Genomic DNA, 18,664 nt, shown 5'->3' with positions numbered 1-18,664 from the left:
CGGGTCAGTGTTGCTAGGTTTGCAGATGATACAAAGATGTGCAGAGGGATAGTTAATATTGAGGAAGCAGGGGAGCTGCAGAAGGACTTGGACTGGCTAAGAGAGTGGACAAAGAAGTGGCAGACGGAATACAATGTGGAAAAGTGTGAGATTTGCATTTTGGTAGAAAGAATGGAGGCATAGACTATTTTCCAAATAGTCTTAGGAAATCAAAAGCACAAAGTGATTGGGAGCCCTAACTCTAGATTCTCTTAAGGTTAACGTGCTGGTTCAGTCGGCAGTTAGGAAGGCAAATGCAGCGTTAGCATTCATGTTGAGAAGGCTCGAATACAAGAGCAGGGATGTACTTCTGAGAATGTACAAGGCCCTGGTCAGACCCCATTTGGAGTATTGTGAGCAGTTTGGGCTCTGTATCTCAGGAAGGATGTTCTGGACTTGGAATAGGTCCAGAGGAGATTCACAAGAATGATCCCTGGAATGAAGAGCTTGTGATATGAGGAGCAGTTGAGGACCATTCCATGAGCCATCTATATGTAAACAAGTAAATGGTTAAAATCAATGATTACCTCACCTTTACGACCCCTTGATCACAGCTTTAGCAGACAAACTGCCTTTAGTTTTAAGAACATTTATTATGGACCAAGGTTAGAGAACCCCAAAGTATATCATGGAGTTCACCTGACCCACAACTTTAAATAGATTTTGGTTGTGGGGAACACAAGGGCCTACTTTACAGGTGTGGCACAAGAGAGAACTATGAGTATTTCTAAACAAAAACAATGTTTATTCTAATACAATACTCTATAAGTAGCCCTTAATCTTTCCTTTTAACATCCATAAGACAAAAACCCTTTTTACAGAAGGACAGCAGGTTTAAATTCTCTACTGAGAGCAGTTACCACTTTGAAATCACCAAATGAACATTCTTTAGCTTGCAGAGATTCATACACATCTTGCTGTGACTGCAACTTCTCCAAATCTAAAACGAAACTAAACAGAGCCACAAAGCAGCTTTTCAGCTCAAAAATGAAAGTGAAAGACAGAAAGACAGCCCAGCTCCACCCACACTCTGCCATCACTGCTGCCATTTGAGAAACACACATTTCATAAAGGGACTCTTACATGACACATTACTACAACAAAATATAATATATCACAATTTCCTACATTCAGCAAATCTGAGGGTGGTATTCAGGAGGTTTCCTGCCCATGTTTGACCTGATGCCATGAGACCTCATGGGGTTGGGAGTCAATGTTGAGGATTCCCAGGGCTACTCCTTCCCCATTGTATACCACTATCTCCATCTCTGGTGGGTCTGTCCTGTCGATGGGGCGGGCCATATACACTGACGGTGTACCTGGGACAGTGTAAGGTATATTTCTAGTATTAATACTGTGTCAGCCTGTTGCTTGACAACTGTGGGACAGTTATTCAGTTTTGGCACAAGCCCACACACCTCAGTAAGGAGGGCTGTGCAGGGTCGACACGGCTCAGTTTGCTGTTCCTGTTTCCAGTGCATAGGTGGAAGCTGGATGGTCCATTCAGCTTCATTCCTTTTAAACAACATAACATGACACAACTGAGTGGTTAGCTGGGCTATTTCAGAGGACATTGCCATTGACCTGGAGTCACATTTAGGCCAGATCAGCTATGGATGGCAGATTTCCTTCCCGAAAGGACATTACTGAACCAGATAGGTCTTTACAATAATAGGCAACAATTTCATGGTCACTATAACTGAGACTAACTAATTTTTTTTTAAATTCCAGATTTATTAATTGAATTTAAGTTTCATCAGCTGCTGTAGTGAGATTTGCATCCATATCCCCAGAGCATTGCCTGAGCCTCATGACATTAATATTGAACCACCACCTCCCCCTTTACAGTCATTGAAGTGCTTTGGAAGTGTAGTCGCTGTTTTAATGCAAAAAACGCGGCTGGCAGTTTACGCGCAGCAAGCTTCCTCAAACTGCTTGTGGCAATGACCAGAACATCTACTTACTGATGTTGTTTGAGGAATAACTGCTGACCAGGATATGGGATAATGACTTGCTCCTCTTCAAAATATCCATGGAACCTTTTGTGTCCAGTTTAGAGGGAAAACAGTACCTTGGTTTAATGTTTCATCCTAAAGGCAGCACCCTGCCGCAATTCAGTCCTCCCTATACCGCGTTCGAGTGAAAGCCTAAAATTTGTACCCGAGGCTCTGGAATGGGTCTTGGTTCACAGCCTTCTGATTTGTAAGGCGGTTATGTTACCAGTTGCTACAGCACAGGCAATTAAAAGGAGCATTGCAGAGATTGAAGGCATGAAAAAGAACGACTTGCATTTATGTAGCACTTTTTTCGACCCACTCAAACCGCTTTATAGACAATGAGGTATGCCACTGTTGTAATGTAGGAAACCCAGCCGCGAATTTGTGCACAGCAAGACCTCACAAACAGTAATGTGATAGTGACCAGATAATCTGTTTTTGTGAACTTAATATTGTCCAGGACACTGGGACGAACTTGCCTGCTCTTCGAAACAGTTCCGTGGGATCTTTTACACTCACTTGAACGCATCAGAAGTTGGCATCTCTGATAGTGCAGCACTCCCTCAGTTCTGCCTGAAATGCCAACTTTCATTTTTGTGCTCAAGCCCTAGAATGGGAATTGAACTCAGAATGTGACCAGAACAAAGTACAGCACAGGAACAGGCCCTTCGGCCCTCCAAGCCTATACCGGTCATGGTACCTTTGGTCAAAACCCTAAAGAACAAAGAATAATACAGCACAGGAACAAGTTGAGAGTGCTGCATCAACGTTTATATAGTGGTAAGCTACAGCCGTGCGAGACATGTCAATGGAAAGTATGAGAAATATAAAATACAGCCTGCTGATCAGGTCAGAAATGAAATTAGAAAACATTGTCATCATGTAAGTGAGTCTTCCAGCTCTAAATGAGGGGAAACTGGGTGCCAAGTACACATCCTCCACCCACTCACTCTCCTTCCTAAGTAAGAGGTCTTACAACACCAGATTAAAATCCAACAGGTTTGTTTGGAATCACTAGCTTTCGGAGCACAGCTCCTTCATCGGTGAGTAAAGAAGTGGGTTCCACAAACACATATATAGACAAACTCAATGATAGACAAACTTTGAATACGAGTCCTTGCAGGTAATTAAGTCTTTTCGGGTCCAGATGGTGCGACTGGAGAGATGGACAATCACAGGTTAAAGAGATGTGAATTGTCACAAGCCAGGACAATTGATAGGATTTCGCAAGCCCGGGCCCGATGGGGGTGAATGTAGTGAGACATGAATCCAAGGTCCCAGTTGAGGCCGTACTCATGCGCGCGGCACTTGTGGAAATAAGTTGCTGTGACCATGACACAGACCTGGTGCAAAGAAGGACAGGACTGGGTGTTAAATATCCGTAGACACAATGTGTTCAGAAAATGTAGGAAAGGAAGGAAAGGAGGAGGGGTAAGGGTATTAATTAAGGAGAACATTGCAGTGCTGGAGAGAGAGGATATCCCAGAGGGGTTAAGGACAGAATATGTTTGACTTGAGCAAAGGAACACAAAAGATGGAATTACATTGCTTGGTATAGTCTAAAGTCACCAACTAGTGGGAAGGATACAGAGAAACAAATTTGCAAAGCATTAGACTGGAATAGTAGTAATGTAAAAGACAGAGTGGGGCAAGAGTTCCCAGAGTGTGTTTACAAAATCTTTCTACAGTCCTAAGTTTCCAGCCCAATGAAAGAGACTTGGTTCTTGGGAATGAGAAGGGCCAAGTGGATCAAATATCAGTAGTACATTTAGAGGACAGTGATCGTTGTCCTTGGCCTAAGTAGCTTTCAGCTGCTTCACCCTTGTTGAAAAGGTGGAAAGATAAACCCAGCAACTATAGGCCAGTCAGTTTAAATTTGGTGAGAAACTTCGAGAAACAATGGGCTGGATTCTTCCGCCCTACTCACCGCAAGATCGCCACTTGTGAGCCGCGGACAATGGAGAAGTCCATTGACCTCGGGCGGGGCGTTTCCCAGGCTAGAGGAAGGTTTGTATTGGATACAACTCTGAAGCGGTGCAGGAGGAGAAGAACCTAGGTGTACATGCATTATTGAAAGACAAGTTGAGAGCATGCTTAATAAAACTTAGCATAACCTTGGCTTTATTAATAGGGACGTAGCGTACAAGGGCAAGGAGGTTATGTTGAATTTGTATTAGAAGCTAGCTTGGCCTCAGCATGATGTGAAGTCATGGAGAAAGTGCAGAAAAGATTTGCAAGAATGGTTCCAGGTATGCGGAACTTTTATTTAAAAAAAAAAAGAAAATGTTTTTTGTTTATCGGATGGGGACGTCACTGACTAGATCAGCATGTATTGCCCATCCTTAGTAGCCCTTCAGAAGGTGGTGAACCACTGCAGTCACTGAGGTGTAGGTACACCCAAAGTGCTGTTAGGGAAGGAGTTCCAGGATTTTAACCCAGCGACGGTGAAGGAACAGCAGTATATTTCCAAATCCGGATGGTGAGTGACTTCCAGGTGGGTGTGTACTGATGTGTGTGCTGACCATGTCCTTGTAGATGGTAGCGGTCGTGGGTTTGGAAGGTGCTATCTAAGGAACCTTGGTGAGTTCCTGCAGTGCATCATGTAGATGGTACACACGGCTACCATTGTACCTCAGTGGTGGAGGGATTGAATGTCTGTTAAAGGGGTGCCAATCAAGCGGGCTGCTTTGTCCTAGACGGTGTTGAGCTTGTTGGAGCTGCACTCATCCAGGCAAGCGGAGAGAATTCCATTGCACTCTGACTTGTGCCTTGTAGATGGTGAACAGGCTTTGGGGGTTCAGGAGGTGAGTTACTCTCCGCAAGATTCCTAGTCTTTTACCTGCTCTTGTAGCCAAAGTATTTATATGGCTAGTTCAGTTCAGTTTCTGGTCAATGGTAACCTCCAGGATGTTGATAGTGCGAGATTCGGTGATGGTAATGTCATTGAATGTCATGGGGGATGATTAGATCCTCTCTTGTTGGAGATGGTCATTGCCTGGCACTTGTGTGGCATGAATGTTACTGCTACTAGTCAGTCTGAGCCTGGATATTGTCCAGATCTTGCTGCGATCGGACATGAACTGCCTCAATATCTGACGAGTCGTGAATGGTGTTGAACATTGTGTGGTCATCTGTAAACATCCCCACTTTTGACCCTATGTTGGAAGGATGAGTAAGTTCAGTTATGAAGATAGATTGGAAAAGCTAGAACTGCTTTCCTTGAAGCAGAGAAGGCAGAAAGGTGTTCAAAATCATGAGGGATTAGGAGATAGGGGACAGGGAGGAGCCCCGTGTCCAGGGCGGGTGGCTGATATGGAGATGCCGGAGGGTTGGGAATGGGCAGTGAGTGGGAGGCACTGTAAAAAGAAAGTTGAGTTTTTCTTTTGTATTAATATTATTTTATTTTTAAAGTTATTTCATTTACCGCTGTCGGAATGTAACAACGTAATGTATTCAACTTACAGGGTGTATGTTTTAATTATTTGGGGTTTAAAAAAAAATCTTTTTATTGGCATTTTTAAAATTTCTAACCAGTTATGTACATTGTTGGCTATGTTTATTCACTGTACAATCCAGAAAGCCTTATCTTTTCCTTCCCTTAATTTCTCCTATTTACATTCTGCCGCCCTCTGGCTTGGCGTGTGGGCCCTCCCTGTGTCCCCCCCCTCGGGTCGATTTTGGGAGGGGGGCACCTCCCCTGTGATTGGGGGGTGGGGTTGCCCCTTCCTCCCACGTTCTCCCTTTTGTGTGTCTCCGCTTTTTCTCCTCTTCCCCCTCCCTTCCTCCGGGTTGCGCATTCCTATGGTTCCCCTTCTTTATTTTTCTTTTTCCTCTCCCTTTTCTTTCTAGCTTTCCCTTTTCCCCATCTTATTCGTTACTGGCCTCAAATAGGTTCTGGAACAGGCTGACAAACTGTCCCTGTGCATATAGGAAGTCTTCCTCTGACCCTCGGATGGCATACTTAATCTTCTCCAGGTGGAGAAATTCCAAAGTCAACAAGCCAGTCTGCAGCTGTGGGTGGTGCTTCTGATCACTAGCCGAGCAGGATTCTCCGGCGTGCGATTAGAGAAGCGAAAGCTAGGGCATCGGCCCACTTCCCCTGCTCTGGCTGCTCTGTTACCCTGAAGATTTCCACATTTGGACATGGCTTCACCCTCACCCCCACAACCTGGACATTGCCTCGGAGAAGGCTGTCCAGAACCCAGCAGGTTTGGGGCAGGACCAGAATATGTGGGTGTGGTTAGCCGGGCCCCTCTGGCACCGCTCACATTTGTCCTCCACCTCCGCGAAGAACCTGCTCATTTGGGTTCTGGTTAGGTGCGCTCCTTGCGCAGGAGGAGGTGGAGTTGGTCCGGCTCAATGCTTTGCTCCAGTGTCCCCACCTCACTTCTGTCCCCAGTTCGTCCTCCCATTTCCATCTGGTCTCGTCCAGTGGTGTTTGAGCTCAGTCCAGGAGCTGTCCATACATTTTCCCACAGAGACCCCTTTCTTTACTGTCTGTGTTTATCATGTCCTCTCACAGTGTAATCTCCGGGGCCCCCGGAGTACCCTACTGCCTCTTTGCGGAGGAAGTGCTTTACTTGCAGGTGTCTCTTTTCCTGTCCTGTCGACAGTTCCCACTCCTCCGTCAGTTCATCCAGTGTCGCTAGTCTGTGCCCTACGTAAAAGCCCCTAATATCAGTGTGCCCCCGTCCCGTCTCCATTTCTTAAAGGCCATGTCGAGCATGGCTGAGGGAGTTTGTGATTGCCGCAGATGGGAGCCATGGGGGACATCCTAGTCAGCCCAAAGTGCTGTCTTAATTGGGCCCACGTTTTCAGTGTGGCCGGTACCACTGGGCTTGATGTGTATTTTGCCCAGGGGGATGGGAGTGCTGCTGTAGTCAAGGCTCGGAGGGTCGTCCCCTTGCGGGAGGCCTCCTCCATTTGTACCCACTCTGAGTTGGGTTTGTTTACCCATCCCCTCTTTCCGCGGTTTGGGAACTCTCGGATTCTTAACCCCCCCCCCCACACACACACACACACACACACACCATGATTAAGCTGTCTACGTTTTGGGAAAAGGCCTTGGGGATGAAGATCGGTATGGATCTAAACAGGAAGAGGAACCTCGACAGCATGTTCATTTTAATCGTCTGCACTCTCCCCGCCAGGGAGAGTGGGGGTGCGCCCCACCTCTGTAGGTCCTTTTTAACTTCCTCCACCAGGCTGATCAGATTCCACTTGTGGATATGTGACCAGTCTCTGGCTATTTGGATCCCCAGGTATCGGAATCTGATCTGGGCTGTGTGGTAGTAGAGGTATTACGGTACCTGGTAATGCTGGAACACCATTGGTAGAATGTAGCGCACAAAGACTCACGAGAGACGAATAGAGATGAAGTCGATGAGGCTTTATTAAGCGTGACTTGTTCCCCGCAGTTCAGCAACAGACTGGCCTGCGGGGGAGAACTCCTGGTTCTTATACTCCGCCTTCAGGGCGGAGCTAGAGATCAACAGCCAACCAGGACCCGGGATCTGTCAGCCAATGACATCACGGCTTCACAGTCCCACATGACCCCTAATGCATACTACCACATAGAAATTGTATGCTTCCTATTGGTCAAGCTGTATGGTAGCTCTGCCCTGCTAGGCGGGCTATAAGAGCCCGTGCCGCCCCAGCAGCCTTCATTCTGTACCTGAGCTGCTGGGGGAAACATCTAGCTTATTAAAGCCTTCAGTTGGACTACAACCTCGCTTTAGTGGTCATTGATCGTGCATCAATTTAATAAGCTAGATTTAAAAGGATGGAGCTCCAAATCAAGCCGGAGTGTCTGCAACTCAGCCCCCACGCGGAGAACTCGGCGGCAATCTTCAAGCACTGGCTGGCATGTTTTAAAGGATATCTCGGAACGGCCGAAAACACACTCACGGGAGAACAGAAAATGCAAGTCCTGCACTCGAGGGTGAGCCCGGCGATTTACACCCTCATCGAGGAAGCGGAAGACTTCGATGCGGCAATAGAGCTGCTATAAGGACATTATATTCGCCCGGTAAACCAGGTCTACGCCCGACATCTGCTAGCGACAAGGCGACAAATCCCTGGGGAATCGCTGGAAGAATTCTACCGTGCACTCCTGGTCTTGGGGAGAAACTGCAGCTGCCCGCAAGTTTCGGCGAGCGAACACACTGAAGTCTTGGTCTAGGATGCTTTCGTGGCAGGTATGCGGTCCTCCCAATTCCGCCTGCGATTGCTGGAAAAAGACACTCTAGGTCTCAAGGAGGCACGGGCCTTTGCAGGCTCCCTGGATGTGGCCTCCAGAAACGCCCGCGCTTACATTCCCGACCGCGCGGCAGCCCCCTGGGCAGCATGGAACCCCTCCGCAGCCGACCTCGAGACATCCCCCATCCCCCCACAGGCTTCTGCTGCAAGGCGGCCTGGCAACACCGGGGGGGCCCCGCTGCTACTTTTGCGGGCAGGCCAAGCACCCCCGCCAGCACTGCCCGGCCCGCGCATCCACCTGCAAGGGATGCGGTAAAAAGGGCCATTTTGTGGTGGTATGCCAGGCCCGTGCGGTTGCCGCGGTGTCTGGTGGCGAATGCGGACCGCCACCACAAACCCCTCCACGGTCCCCGTGCGGCCAGCGGGCGCCGTCATCTTCCTACTCCAGGGCCACGTGCGGCCCCCGGGCGCCGCCATCTTGTCCCGCAGATGCCTCGTTAGATGGATGCGCGCCGCCATTTTGTGCACCCCAACCATGAGCGACCAATGGGAGCCGCCATCTTGGATGGACCCCCAGGACCCCAGCTCGACTGACCACGCACTGCCCGAAGAGAACACTCAACTGCTGCGATTGCCTCAGTGACTCTGCATCAGTCCCGGCCTCGAACACTCTCAACTGCTACGCCGACTGTATTTATCAACGGGCATGAGACGTCCTGCCTAATCGACTTTGGGAGCACGGAGAGCTTCATACACCCCGACACGGTAAGGCGCTGTTCTCTCCTCGCCCACCCCGTTAATCAAAAAATCTCCCTGGCCTCCGGTTCCCTCTCAGTAGAGATAAAGGGGTTTTGTGTAGCAAACCTCACAGTCCAGGGAAGGGAGTTTAAAAATTACCGGCTCTACGTCCTTCCCCACCTCTGCACGGCTTTAGGTTTAGACTTCCAGTGTAATCTCCACAGTCTAACTTTCAGATTCGGCGGCCCTATACCCCCCGTCACTGTCTGCGGCTTCGTGACCCTTAAGGTCAACCCGCCTTCCCTGATTGCGAACCTCACCTCGGATTGCAAACCCGTCGCCACCAGGAGCAGACAGTACAGTGCCCTGGACCGGATCTTTATTAGGTCAGAGGTCCAAAGGCTACTGAGGGAAGGAGTCATTGAAGCTTGCAACAGTCCCTGGAGAGCTCAAGTACTAGTGATATAGACCGGGGAGAAGCATAGGATGGTCATCGACTACAGTCAGACCATCAACAGGTTTACGCAGCTGGACGCGTACCCTCTCCCCCGCATATCCGACCTGGTAAACAGGATCGCGCATTACAAGATCTTCTCCACAGTGGATCTTAAGTCCGCCTACCACCAGCTCCCCATCCGCACTAGTGACCGCATATACACTGCCTTCGAGGCAGATGGGCGGCTCTATCACTTCTTAAGGCTTCCCTTCGGTGTCACCAACGGGGTCTCGGTCTTCCAGCGCGAGATGGACCGAATGGTTGACCGGTACGGTTTACAGGCAACATTCCCGTATCTTGATAATGTCACCATCTGCGGCCACGACCAGCAGGACCACGACACCAACCTCCGAAAATTCCTCCAGACCGCAAAGATCCTTAACCTTACACATAACAAGGATAAATGCGTGTTTAGCACCGACCGTCTAGCCACCCTCGGCTACGTAGTGCGAAATGGAGTTATGGGCCCCGACCCTGAACGCATGCGCTCCCTTATGGAGTTCCCCCTCCCTCACTGCTCCAAGGCCCTGAAGCGCTGCCTAGGGTTCTTCTCTTACTATGCCCAGTGGGTCCCCAACTCTGTGGACAAGGCCCGTCCCCTGATCCAATCCACAGCTTTTCCCCTGTCGATAGAGGCCCACCAGGCCTACTGCCGCATTAAAACGGACATTGCAAAGGCCACAATGCATGCCATCGACGAGTCCCTCCCCTTCCAGGTCGAGAGCGACGTGCCTGATGTAGCTCTGGCGGCCACCCTGAACCAAGCGGGCAGGCCCGTGGCCGTCCTCTCCCGTACCCTCCATGCTTCCGAAATCCGCCACTCCTCAGTCAAAAAGGAGGCCCAAGCCATAGTAGAAGCTGTGCGACATTGGAGGCATTACCTGGCCGGCAGGAGATTCACTCTCCTCACTGACCAACGGTCGGTTGCTTTCATGTTCGATAATGCACCGCGGGGCAAGATAAAAAACGATAAGGTCTTGCGGTGGAGGATCAAACTCTCCACCTACAACTACGAGGTCTTGTATCGTCCCGGGAAGCTAAACGAGCCTCCTGATGCCCTGTCCCGCGGCACATGTGCCACCGCACAAGTGGACCGCCTCCGAGCCCTCCAAGAGGACCTCTGCCACCCGGGGGTCACTCACTTTTTTCACTTTATCAAGACCCGCAACCTGCCCTACTCCATCGAGGAGGTCAGGACAGCCACCAGGGACTGCCAAATCTGCGTGGAGTGCAAACCGCACTTCTACCGGCCAGAGAAAGCGCACCTGATAAAGGCTTCCCGTCCCTTTGAACGCCTCAGCATGGACTTCAAAGGCCACCTCCCCTCCACCGACCGCAACACGTACTTCCTGAACGTGACTTCCTGACGAGTACTCCCGGTTCCCATTCGCCATCCTCTGCCCCGACATGACCGCAACCACTGTCATCAGGGCCCTCCATAAGCATCTTTGCACTGTTCGGTTCCCCGCCTACATACATAGTGATAGGGGGTCCTCCTTTATGAGCGACGAACTGCGTCAATTCCTGCTCAGCAAGGGCATCGCCTCGAGCAGGACGACCAGTTACAACCCCCGGGGTAACGGACAGGTAGAGAGGGAGAACGGAACAGTCTGGAAGACCGTCCTACTGACCCTACGGTCCAGGAATCTCCCGGTCTCCCGCTGGCAGGAAGTCCTCCCGGATGCCCTCCACTCCATCCGGTCACTGCTTTGTACCACAACCAACCAGACACCTCACGAACGTCGCCCGCCGGTGCCCCACGTACACCCCAGCCACCAGTCCCACCCTCCCCTTCACCTTACAGGAGGATCGGTCCTTCCACCGGCACCGTCTAAGCACCCCCATTCACTTTTGCCCAGGTTGAGTTTGTAACCCGAGAAGGTTCAGAACTCTTTCAGGATCTGCATAATTGCTTTCAGTCCTTCCTGCAGCTTCGAGACATACGGAGCAGGTCATCCGGATAGAGACTTTGTGCTCTCTGTCTCCTCTCTGGATGCCCTTCCAGCTTATTGAGTCCAGCAGGGCTATTGCCAGGGGTTTGATTGCTAATGCAAACAGGAGTGGGGACAATGGGCATCCTTGCCTTGTGCCTCTTTGTAGCTGGAAGTATTCGTAGCTGGTGGTGTTGGTTCGAACAGTCGCCTTGGGAGTGTTGTACAGAAGTCTCACCCAGGCGGTGAGTCCCGCTCCGAGTCCAAACCATTCCAGTACCTCGAGGAGGCACTTCCATTCAACTCTGTCGAAGACCTTTTCTGCATCCAAGGAGATGATCACCTCTGGTGTTCTCTCCCGGCAGTGGGGGGTGGGGGGGGTCCATTATTACATTCAGCAACTGCCTGATGTTCGCAGTGAGTTGCCTATCCTTGACAAAGCCCATTTGGTCCTCTGCGACCACCTCTGGTACGCAGCTTTCCAGCCTTTTCGCCAAGATCTTTGCGTGTCTACATTCAACAGCATAATGGGTCTATATGGTCCGCATTCCATCGGATCTTTATCCTTTTAGGTATCAGTGAGATTGTGGCCTGCGCTAATGTGGGAGGCAAAGTGCCCCTTGCCAGCGAGTCCCCGAACATGTCCCTTAGGTGTGGGGCAGAGCTGGTGCGAATTACAGAAGTCCGCCGGGAACCCGCCTGGCCCCGTGCTTCCCCGCCTGCATGGAGTTGATGGCCTCCATAATTTCTCCCAGATCTTTTGGTGCTTCCAGCTCCCCCCTTCTGTCTTCCCCCATAACTGGTAGTTCCAGTGCATCGAGGAACTGTATCAACCCCGCATCCCCGTCGGGGGACACCGAGGTGTACAGCCCTTGGTAGAAGGTCTTGAATGCTTGATTGACTTCTTTTGGTTTTGCTACTAGTCTGCTTGTTATTTTTTACCTGCGCTATTTCCCTTGTGGCTGCCTGCTTTCTCAGCTGGTGAGCCAGTCTGCGGCCAGACTTGTCTCCGTGTTCATAGAAGGTTCCCGGTGTCTGGCAGACTTGGTGCACTGCTTTCCTTTTGAGGGGGAGGGGTGGCATTGTTAGTCAAGGACAGTATTACGGTGGCAGAAAGGACTTTTGATGAGGACTCGTCCACTGAGGTGGTATGGGCTGAGGTCAGAAACAGGAAAGGAGAGGTCACCCTGCTGGGAGTTTTCTATAGGCCTCCGAAAAGTTCCAGAGATGTAGAGGAAAGGATTGCAAAAATTATTCTGGATAGGAGCAAAAGCAACAGGGTAGTTGTAATGGGGGACTTTAACTTTCCAAATATTGACTGGAAATGCTATAGTTTGAGCACGTTAGATGGGTCCTTTTTTGTCCAATGTGTGCTTGAGGGTTTCCTGACACAGTATGTAGATAGGCCAACGAGAGGCGAGGCCATATTGGATTTGGTACTGGGAAATGAACCTGGACAGGTGTTAGATTTGGAGGTAAGTGAGCACTTTGATGATAGTGAACACAATTCGATTACGTTTAGCGATGGAAAAGGATAGGTATATACCGCAGGGCAAGAGTTATATCTGGGGGAAAGGCAATTATGATGCGATAAGGCAAGACTTAGGATGCATCGGATGGAGAGGGAAACTGCAGGGGAGTAGCTGGTTCAAGGAACAGCTACTGCGTGTCCTTGATAAGTATGTCCCTGTCAGGCAGGATGGAAGTGGTCGAGCGAGGGAACCATGGTTTACTAAAGTAAACACTTGTTAAGAGGAAGAAGGAGGCTTATGTAAAGATGAGACGTGAAGGTTCAGTTAAGGCGCACGAGAGTTACAAGTTAGCTATGAAGGACCTAAAAAGAGAGCTAAGAAGAGCCATGAGGGGACATGAGAAGTCTTTGGCAGGTAGGATCAAGGAAAACCCTAAAGCTTTCTATAGATATGTCAGGAATAAACAAATGACTAGGGTAAGAGTTGGGCCAGTCAAGGACAGTAGTGGGAAGTTGTGCGTGGAGTCCGAGGAGATAGGAGAGGTGCTAAATGAATATTTTTCGTCAGTATTCACACAGGAAAAAGACAATGTTGTCGAGGAGAATACTGAGATACGGGCTATTAGACGAGAAGGGCTTAAGGTTCTTAAGGAGGAGGTGTTAGCAATTCTGGAAAGTGTGAAAATAGATAAGTCCCCTGGGCCGGATGGGATTTATCCTAGGGTTCTCTGGGAAGCTAGGGAGGAGATTGCTGAGCCTTTGGCCTTGATCTTTAAGTCATCATTGTCTACAGGAATAGTCCCAGAAGACTGGAGGATAGCAAATGTTGTCCCCTTGTTCAAGAAGGGGTGTAGAGACAACCCGGTAACTATAGACCAGTGAGCCTTACATCTGTTGTGGGCAAAGTCTTGGAAAGGTTGATAAGAGATGGGATGTACAATCATCTGGAAAGGAATAATTTAATTAGAGATAGTCAACACGGTTTCGTGAAGGGTAGGTCGTGCCTCACAAACCTTATTGAGTTCTTTGAGAAGGTGACCAAACAGGTGGATGAGGGTAAAGCAGTTGATGTGGTGTATAAGGATTTCAGTAAAGCGTTTGATAAGGTCCCCCACGGTAGGCTACTGCAGAAAATATGGAGACATGGGATTCAGGGCGATTTAGCAGTTTGGATCAGAAATTGGCTAGCTGGAAGAAGGCAAAGGGTGGTGGTTGATGGGAAATGTTCAACCTGGAATCCAGTTACTAGGTGTACCACAAGGATCTGTTTTGGGGCCACTGCTGTTTGTCATTTTTATAAATGACCTGGAGGATGGCGTAGAAGGATGGGTGAGTAAATTTGCCGATGACACTAAAGTCGGTGGAGTTGTGGACAGTGCGGAAGGATGTTACAAGTTACAGAGGGACATAGATAAGCTGCAGAGCTGGGCTGAAAGGTGGCAAATGGAGTTTAATGCAGAAAAATGTGAGGCAATTCATTTTGGAAGGAATAACAGGAAGACAGAGTACTGAGCAAATGGTAAGATTCTTGGTAGTGTGGATGAGCAGAGAGATCTTGGTGTCCATGTACATAGATCCCTGAAAGTTGCCACCCAGGTTGAGAAGGTTGTTAAGAAGGCATACGGTGTGTTAGCTTTTCACTTAACACCGTGTGTTAGCACGGTGTGTCATCTGAGGAAGGAGCAGCGCTCCGAAAGCTAGCGACATCGAAACAAACCTGTTGGACTTTAACCTGGTGTTGTAAAACTTCTTACTTAGCTTTTATTGGTAGAGGGATTGAGTTTCAGAGCCATGAGGTCATGTTGCAGCTGTACAAAACTCTGGTGCAGCCGCATTTGGGGCCCACCGATCCGCGGGCGGGCCTGTGCCGTGGGGGCACTCTTTCCCTTCCGCCTCCGCCACGGTCTCCACCATGGCGGAGGAGGAAGTGACTCTCCCCACTGCGCATGCGCGGGAAACTGTCGCCGGCCGCTGACGCTCCCGCGCGTGCGCCGCATTTCCGCGCCAGCTGGCGGGGCAACAAACGCCATTTCCGCCAGCTGGCGGGGCAACAAACGCCATTTCCGCCAGCTGGCGGGGCAACAAACGCCATTTCCGCCAGCTGGCGGGGTGGAAATCCCTCCGGCGTCGGCCTAGCCCCTCAATGTTGGGGCTCGGCCCCCAAAGATGCAGAGCATTCCGCACCTTTGGGGCGGCGCGATGCCCGTCTGATTGGCGCCGTTTTTGGCGCCAGTCGCCGGACATCGCGCCGTTGGGGGAGAATTTCGCCCCATATGAGGGAAGGCTGAGGGACTTGAGGCTGTTTTCATTAGAAAGAAGAAGGTTAAGAGGTGACTTGATTGAGGCATACAAGGTGATCAGAGGATTAGATAGGGTGGACAGTGAGAGCCTTTTTCTTCGGATGGTGATGTCGAGCACAAGGGGACATAGCTTTAAATTGAGGGGAAATTGATAGAGGACAGATGTCAGAGGTAGGTTCTTTACTCAGAGAGTAGTAAGGGCGTGGAATGCCCTGCCTGTAACAGTAGTGGACTCGCCAACATTAAGGGCATTTAAATGGTCATTGGATAAACATATGAATGATAAGGGAATAGTGTAGATGGGCTTTAGAGTGGTTTCAAAGTTTGGCGCAACATCGAGGGCCGAAGGGCCTGTACTGCACTGTAATGTTCTATGTTCCTAGTGGATAGCAGGTTAAAGTTCATTTGTAGCTTTTTCCTCTCCACCAGCAGCTCTACGGTTGGGGCCTCGGAGTACTTTCGGCCGACCTCCAGAATGGAGTCAACCAGCTGCTGCGTGACCACCCTCTCTTCCCTATCTCTGCACGCCTTGTATGCTATGGTTTCTCCTCTAATCATGGCCTTCAGTGCCTCCCAGAATGTGGAGAGTGAGCCCCTGTTCTGCTTGTTACTAACGTAATCACCTATGGTCCGCCATGTTTTCTGGCAGAAGACCTTGTTGGCCAGGAGGTCCGTGTCCAGCCTCCATGTGGTGCGCTGGGCACGGCCCGTCTCCAACCTCACATCCATGTAGCCTGGAGCGTGGTCAGAGATGACGATCCCGGAATATTCCGCTCTTATAATTCCTGGAAGCACCGATTTTCCCGCTGCAAAGACGTTGATGCGGGTGTACACCGTGCAGCTGCGAAAAGAGTGAGAACTCCTTTTCTCCCGAGTATCGGAACCTCCATGGATCTATCGCCACCATGAATATTCCCAACTCCCTAGCCATGCCTGTCTTTCTCCCTGTTCTGGGGTTTGATCAATCGGTCCATGGATCCTGTACACAGTTCAATTCTCCCCCCTCCCATAATCAGTCGGTGTGTGTCGATGTCAGGGATTTCTGCCGTGGCCTTTTTTATGAATTCTGTGTCGTTCCAGTTGGGAGTGTTCACATTTTCCAGTACCACTGGTGCCCCTTCCAGGACACCACTGACCATGACGTACCGTCCCCCTGGGTCCGTAACCGTCTTGGTCTCCGTAAATCTCGTCCACTTGCTAATCAGTAATGCTACTCCCCTAGCCCTCGTCCCGGAGCATGAATGGTACGTCTATCCCACCCAGCCCTTCCTTACCAGCAGTTGGTCCTTAGTATGTTGGCTTTCAGGCTTCTTAGGTGGGTGAAGACTCTGGATCTTTTCACCGGGGCGTTAAGTCCCCTTACGTTCCAGGTAGCAATACTGTTGGGGGGTTTCTGACCCTCCAGTCCTGCGGGATCACCCATACTTACCTGCTGGACGAGCACCTGCACTTGGGGGTCTCCCTTTGTTAGGGAGCCGTCCAAAATGGCTGCAGTCACCGCTCTCACCATGAGGTCGGGTCCCTGCGCTCCGGGTTTCCCGTTGCTGAGGGGGCATCCAACAAGGCCGCCAACTATGTGCACGCCACGTGGTTGTGCCCCTGCACTCCAGGGTCTCGTTTTGCCCAGGGACCCTCCCGAGTGGCTGCTTGCGGCTCCATCTTGGTTCCTCATCCTGATCTATTGTCTGCCAAGGCCTATGCCTGTCTCGTTGCCCAGCCTTATCTGTCTTTTTGTTCCCTTTCTGTTCTGTGCGTCCTCCCCGTCTCCAAACCCCCCTTCCTCTGTCCCCCATCCCTCTGTCCTCCCCCCCTTGTGTTCTCTTCTCCCCCCCCCCCCACCTTCTGTGCTGCGCCCCCCTATCTTTGGCCAAATGCTCCCCCTCCCCTGAGAGGTGCGCCGCGACCTCCCTTACTGCCTGTCTTCCCGTGCTAGCCTCCTCGCTAGTACAGTGGCTCTCCTCCCAATGCTGGTTTTGTCCTGGCCCTGTTTTACCTACCGATCTCTACCCCCTGTCTCGCCCCCTTTTCTGCTTCCCCTATTCTCCCTTCCTTTTCCATGTTTCCCATCTTCAAACTGAGAAAAGAGACGAACACGAAAACAGGGCAACACAGTCTCACGCAAAAACATAGTCCATGTTACAATCTTTATTTTCGATCCGTCCTCCACTCTCATTCGCTTCCTTCCTCTGACCCTACCGCTTTCATCCCACTGCTGCGTCTGCTCTCCCTCCAGGTTGTTTGTTTTTACAAACTCGTCGGCCTCCACCAGGATGCTGAAGTAATGTTCCTTCCCCTGGTATGTCACCCAGAGTCTGGCCGGGATAGCAGGCCAAATCGCAACCCTTTGTTGTAGAGCGTCGATTTTGCTCTCTTGAATTTGGCCCTCTTTTTTGCCAGGTCCGCCCCAATGTCTTGGTAGACCCTGATTCCATGCCCTTCCCACGACATGACTTTGTGTGTCGGGCCCACCTCAGGGTTTTTTCCCGGTCCTGGAATCGGTGCAGCTTTGTAATTATCACTTTTGGCTCCTCCCCAGTTTTGGGTTTAGGCCAGAGCGAGCTGTGTGCCCTGTCCATCTCTGGGGGGTTTGGAAAACCTTCCCTCCAAACTAGATTGCCCAGCATTTGGGCGATGTAATCCGTTGGGTCCCTCGCCATAATCCCCTCTGGCAGGCTCATGATGCAGACGTTTTGCCGCCTGGACCTGTTCTCCTGGTCCTCGATCTTCCCTTTTAGGTTCCCCTGCGCCGCCACCAACGTCTTCACCTCGGCCTCCAGAGCCACGATCCTGTTTTCTCGTCTGTTGATGCCTTCTCCAGGTCCAGGATCGTCTTCTCCTGGGCCTCCGCCTTCTGTCCCAGGCCTTCTATTGTGCACTGAAGGGTAACTATCGCTTCCATCACCACCTCCATCACGACCACCTGGAACTCCATCTTGATCGCTTCCTTCAAAGCTGTCAGCTTCTTTTTCAAAACATTCCTCCATCTGTCACCCTGCGAGTGGGGGGTGGGGGTGGGGGGAGGAGAATGTTGTTGTCTGCTCCTGCTCCGCTGTTCAAGTCGCCGATCTTTCTCCCTCCTGATTTGCCTGGGCCTCCGCCTCGCCTCGTGTGGCTGCCAGTCCACGCGGCTGTTGCTCCTGCCCCTTTCCTCCGCTTCTGCTTTTGATTTCTCGCTGTCCCCTTGATCTGTTGTTCACGGGCATTCGCTTTCCTTCTCGCGCTGTTGATGCCTTTTGTATTTGGGTGGGTTTTAGGTGGCATTTAGGGCCAAAAACCCAACCACTGTGTTGGGACCAACTGGGAGGAGAGCCACCTGATGTGCGTCCACTCAGCACATCGCTGCTACCCTCAGAAGTCGGTTAATTATTTTTCGGACGACGAAAGTCCTGCATGAACTAACTCCAGTTTTAACATTGATCCATGTGGGAACCTGTGTTTCACTTAAAGTTATTTTACTTGGTCGTGAAATTCAGGAATCCACCGACAACTTTAGG

At 50.5% G+C, this 18,664-nt stretch overlaps 1 protein-coding gene across 8 annotated transcripts in view; it reads left to right on the top strand.

The window, feature by feature from the left end:
* Nucleotides 1–18,664, top strand: part of specc1la (sperm antigen with calponin homology and coiled-coil domains 1-like a) — a 520,876-nt gene that overhangs the window by 270,682 nt on the left and 231,530 nt on the right. The gene's annotated exons all lie outside the window — the stretch shown is intronic.

This window comes from Scyliorhinus torazame, chromosome 1, assembly GCF_047496885.1.
Source record: "Scyliorhinus torazame isolate Kashiwa2021f chromosome 1, sScyTor2.1, whole genome shotgun sequence".
In the NCBI taxonomy this organism is placed as follows: domain Eukaryota; kingdom Metazoa; phylum Chordata; class Chondrichthyes; order Carcharhiniformes; family Scyliorhinidae; genus Scyliorhinus; species Scyliorhinus torazame.
The sequence above is the reverse complement of the archived record's forward strand: the minus strand, read 5'-3'. Positions and strand labels throughout refer to the sequence as shown.